The sequence below is a fragment of the Poecilia reticulata genome, chromosome 20 (assembly GCF_904066995.2).
Source record: "Poecilia reticulata chromosome 20, P_reticulata-male-v2, whole genome shotgun sequence".
NCBI classification, from domain to species: Eukaryota; Metazoa; Chordata; class Actinopteri; order Cyprinodontiformes; family Poeciliidae; genus Poecilia; species Poecilia reticulata.
Genome location: NC_088849.1, coordinates 4476236 through 4481794, shown reverse-complemented (window position 1 = coordinate 4481794; position 5559 = coordinate 4476236). Strand labels below are relative to the sequence as shown.

At 36.7% G+C, this 5559-nt stretch overlaps 2 long non-coding RNA genes across 2 annotated transcripts; both read right to left on the bottom strand.

Annotated features, from left to right (window-relative positions):
- Nucleotides 1-303: 303 nt before the first annotated feature.
- LOC103482372 (uncharacterized) lies at nucleotides 304-947 on the bottom strand. Its single transcript, XR_001776035.2, has 3 exons — nucleotides 793-947; nucleotides 592-703; nucleotides 304-364 (listed from the first exon to the last, which is right to left on the bottom strand). It is a non-coding gene; the product is annotated as an uncharacterized LOC103482372 (long non-coding RNA).
- Nucleotides 948-1988: 1041 nt separating this feature from the next.
- LOC145549342 (uncharacterized) lies at nucleotides 1989-2705 on the bottom strand. The gene is made up of 2 exons (XR_014085272.1): nucleotides 2529-2705; nucleotides 1989-2100 (listed from the first exon to the last, which is right to left on the bottom strand). It is a non-coding gene; the product is annotated as an uncharacterized LOC145549342 (long non-coding RNA).
- Nucleotides 2706-5559: the final 2854 nt, after the last annotated feature.

Genomic DNA, 5559 nt, shown 5'->3' with positions numbered 1-5559 from the left:
TTGTCCCAACCTCATGGAGAGAGAAGACAGAAAAAACAGGCCATTAGTGATGCACTTATTTAAACAGTAAACAATTTTGAGCATGATTCAGAGATGAAGGTTGACTTACAGGCTGGATATCAATGAAACCTTCTGAACGTCCAGGTTGATGGGTCTGAAACTCTTCTCCCAAATATGTAAGTAGGGCGGAGTACTGGCAGCAGCTCCAGGGCTACATCATCTTGTCTGTCTGACAAAAATAAGCTTGTGTTAAAAAGTTAAATGTTAAAAACAGTTTAGAAAACATTTCTTGAGCTTCAATACCTTAAAATCCATGTTGTTGAGAAAATGGCCGCTCATTCCTCTTCTTGGCCATACAAAAAGTCTTCATTGAGAACAAGAGAGAGAAGACACAAAAACAGGCCTTTAAGGGTAAAGGCCTGTTTTTACCTTTAAAGGCCTTTACTTTTAAAGGTAAAACTGACTGACAATCAGTCAGTTTTTTTGACTGATTGTCAGAACTGATTGTAGTTTAACACAAAACCTCACTATTGAATGTGATGCACTTATTTAAACAATCTGAGCATGATTCAGAGATGAATGTTGACTTACAGGCTGGATATCAATGAAGCCTTGTGAACTTCCAGGTTGATGGGTCTGAAACTTCTCCCAAATTAATAAGGTGGAGCAGAGAGGAGTACTGGCAGCAGGACTACATCTTCTTCTGTATCAAACATAAGCTAGTGTTAAAATGTTTCAGTAACTAGAAAGCATGAAAACATTTTAGAGAACATTTCTTCTGAGCTTCAATACCTTGAGGGAGCAGACTCATGTTGTTCGCCAGGTGTTCGTTGAGAACAAGGAGTTTGGGTTTCGCTTAATTCTCCTGAAGATCCTGGATATAAAATTACAAAATCTATCAGAAAAGACAAAATCACAAATCAAACTTTAAGAATGACTGAATTCAATCTTATAGCTGCACATAACTTGTAAATAGCCAGCAATTTCAAATGTTCAGAGTAATTTTGTTTCTAAAAATAAATATAGCACTTAATAAAATAAAATGGCACACATAATTTAATTTAGAAGTAAAAACACAAATTTAGTGGTGAATAACTTTCATCACCAACTTTAAATAAATGTATTTGTAATTAATAGTAACAATAATAATAAAATTAGCAAACATAAACATTAGATAGTCTTATTTTTGCTTTTAACTCGTTGCCGAAAGCCAGCGGGAGTTTGAAAGCAATGTGCCGGGAGACGGTCGTTCTCTCTCGGCTAAACGAGCCTTAACGAGCCGCACCCGATGACCCGGTCAACTGACAAAGCGGGCGAGACGAGCCAGCGGCTGCAGGGGAGCGGATAAGTCCGAACACGTCGGAGCATGTTTGTAATTAAGCTATATGTTAATAAACCGAGCGCATAGTTATTATAAATGACACAACTAATTTATAATAATTTTGCAAAAGTTATTTTATTTTCAAAAAGCATAATATACCCACTTTATTAATAGCTCTGCTCGCTCTCCTCCGCTATTACTGCTGGTGTTGTCGTCTAAGCCCGCTGAGGATGCGCGCGCATATTGCACCCAGCGAAAATCAGGGGACAAACCGTCAACTATCATTCCTTTTAAAACTAAATCGATTTTTAAACATTTGAACATGTTAAGTTACGAACAAATATGATTGAGGTTATATTAAACGGCTGAATTTAATTTACTTGACAAATTGTGCCCTTCCCCTTCATCTTTTTCCCCCCCAACAGCCGTGTTGTAGCAACACCAAAGCTTTGTCAGAGCAAGCTACCGTAATAAACATTTTAAATAACCATAAAAATAAATGTCAAACATGTTTGAAAAAAAAAATCAATTTATTTATAAAATCCTATTATCGTTGAAACTTTATCTTCTTTTTACTTCTAACAGAGTAAATAATTTTTATTTCATTACATAAGCTATATTAATACACTAATACTTCAGATTGAGATATTTAAAAATTCACAAAAAGTGAAAGAAAAACATTTATTTATTATACTGGGAACACTGGTCACAGGCAGGGCTTCAGTCTGCTGGTCACACTGGGAGAACTCAATGACTTCTGAGACGTCCTGGTTCACAGGCTAAAGCCAAGAATAACAGAGAAATTATCCAAAAGTGTAATAGAAAATACATACGATATATGTTTCGTATATGTTTCTTTCACATTCAGAAAAAGACATTTTCAGCATGTTGGGCTCTGACTCGTAGCATCTTTATAGCTAAATACTGATATGGTGAAGCTGAGCTGGGAAACAGACTGAAGAACAGCAGCTTTAGCTCTGATCCTGACTGATCTTTCCTCACTAAATCCACTGGTTTTTCATGAACTTCTCCTCTAACAGCGGTTTTTCATCAGCTCTCTCATTAAAAAACAGTATGAAACGTTAGCTGCTATGCTAACAATCAGCGGTTATTTCGGGCCAATTTAGCTACATGGGAAATATTTACCGGTTGTTTAGAAGCAAATTTCTGGCTGCAAAGTAAAGAAATTCTGATCTTTCATCCTTACCTGGGGAAGGTAATCTTAATGAATCCAGTTTGTTTCGTAAAATGGTTGAAACAAGTCCACACAGCACAGGACTTAAGGAGCTCCGATCGCCCTGCTGCCACATAGAAGATGGCGGACGCTTTTACGTACGACTCAGCGCTCCATGAGGCGTACGTATTGATGTCTATGGAGGAGAAGTCCTATATGCAACGTTCACAGTCTTATTGAAAATGGAAGCTTGTGATGAGGGGCGTGGCTTCTTCCAAGTTTCGTCTTTAACCCAATCGATTGGTTAAATCTGACCCAACCCCTGACCCAACAGAAGTGTTCAAGCTGTAAACCTCTGGTAAATTTCTGACCCAACTCTTGCATTATGAATTTTGACCCAATATTTGGTCAAACTAACCCAACCTATGACCCAACAGCTTCAACCCAGAAACTGGGTTATGAAAATAACCCAACATTTTTTACTGTGCACATTTATTCCACATTCACATTTGTACATCAGGGGCAATCTGAGTTACAGTTTACACAGTTTACAGCCATTTAAAGAGGTTAATAACTTCCTGCCCTGACAAAGGCTTTAACCACAGGGCAATATTAATTCAAGTTTTGCCCCATAATTTCAAAGTTGGGGGCCAATCCCATTATCATTTAAATCTTACCTCTTCCTGCCTTTGTTGTCCCAGAGCTGAGCGCACTAAGTGGTGTGTGGGTGCCAGCAGACAATGAAAAATTCATTACTCGCATTCAGTGTGTAGCTTGCCATTGCAGAAAATGAATATGTCATTAGCCTGGTTAACCCCACAAGTAAATTGTTTTAAATCCAGCCTGCACTATATGCATTATGTAAAGCAGTCCTGGATGGGTGCTGGACTCCTTCAGACCTTGAAGTCTGTTCCACCATTAATTAGAAATCATTGTTCATGGAGCACAAAAGAAAACCTAATTCATTTTTGATTTACATGTCATATTGATTTCAAGCAAGCATGACTAACCTAACTTGATCTAAAATGAAGATCTTGGTTCATCAAAATTAATTATCCTTTCAGTTGAGATTTAAATGTTCTACCGTGTTCTTTTCATGTCAATGAAAACTGGGTTAAACATTCTTTTGTGAGCTAATCAAATGGAACTAATATGTGCTGATATCTGAGAAACTCACAAAACGAGGAAGCACTATCAGAGAGAACAAAACTAAAGCAGCAGATACGTAATGGGTTAAATCTAGACTTTAAACTGGCTACAAGTGATTCACTTTATATTTAACAGTAAGAATTCGTTCTAAATTCCAGCCCTCGCCTTTAATTATTGACGTGGTTCAGCTAGATGATTGGGATGCAACCAAGTAAAACACAATTATATATTAATTATACACAGATTGATGTTTTTAAACCTTTATTTTTATTATTTATGATGCTTTTTCTGAGTTTAGATAGCGAAAACATGAGATTACAGATTAAAACACAGCACTGGATGGTTGGATGGATGGATTACATTAATCTACCAAGTATTAAAAATGAAAAATAATTTCTTTGGCTAAGTCTGGCACATTATTCAAGCATACATGTTAATTAATTAATTAAGTCTGTTATCTTTTTATGTTGGTTCTTGTTTACAAGAACCAACATAAAAAGATAACAGACTTCCTCAAAACCATTTATTCCATGCTGGGTTAATCATAACATGACGTGTACATTGTTTTTCAAGTAGTGATGAAAACAATTAACATGAAGAGCCCAGAGAAAGCTATCTTGATATCACTGAATGACTAAATAAACAAACACAAACATTAGAAAATATAATATTAAAATGTTCAGAAAACTAATAAAGCCAGAAGTTTCCACAAACAATTTTAAAGTAGTGAGATTCTTTTGAGTTGCAATAAATTTCTGACTGGTTTATAACTCTTAACTTTTCAAAGGATTTATATCATGTTTTCCATTTCCATTTTTGAGCGTTACATTGTGATATGATGTTATTCCCTCGTCAGAAAGAAGAAACACCTGGTCTGTTGCTTTGCTCTTTTATGCATGAAGGAGCAATCCTTCATGCTCAAAGGATTGCAATCCATTCAATCCATTCTGGGGTGCTTAATTGCCTGCTCTCACAAAGCTCCGCCTATTTCTACAAAGCTCCGCCTTGGAGCTGCAGTCTCCAGCTGAGCTCTTGACCCAGCACCCCACCCAAACCCTCCTCCACCTCCAGACTAGCGACAGCAACAAATAGCAAACGCCTGGTGGACCTGCTAAGCTCATCAATGGATCTACAACTCTCCTAAGCATTGTAATGATGTGTTTAATAGTGATAGAATGAGTAGGAGGTTCTTAAAGAGACAGAGGCCAATTTCAACCTGTCGCCTACAGCCATGATACAATGTCAAGTATTTTTGATAAATACAGCATTTTTTTTTTAACAACTGAAGTTAACACAGTTACTTGATTGTGTTATAAATGACACTGTGTGCCTGGAGAATACATCATACTGCCCCCTCTAAAAGTCAGGCAGGTTCTGTCCAGGTCTCTGTCTGTTGGAGTCCTCCATGATTTTGAGAAGGACATGAATATTTTAGGTTCAGCTTGAAATGACTAATATTAGCAGAAGACAGGACAGATGTTAGCACTCTACTGATTTAAGGATTTGTTCTCCTACAAAATGAGTGTGAAATAACATTTATCTACCACAGGTAAGAGAGTTTTTGCTGATATTTACCTCTTTGAAAAATCCCAACTATTCCTGTAGGACACTTGTTATAAATAATACTAACAATAAACAAATATAAAAGAGGACAAAATATGCAATAAAAGTCTGGTCAATAAACTGACAGCCAATGGGCAAACAATAAAGATCTAGTTTTATTTGACTGAGCATTTATCGTTTGTAGAAGTAAAACAAACAAACAAAAAACCAACCAAACAAAAAAAAAACACATTATAAACAATTTGTTAGGGAGACTGATGAATAAATAAACTCTCAAAATAAAGTGGGCACCCCTGAAGGAGACATCTGGTAGTCCAGAGCAGTAAATCACCCAAACTGACACCTCAGTCAC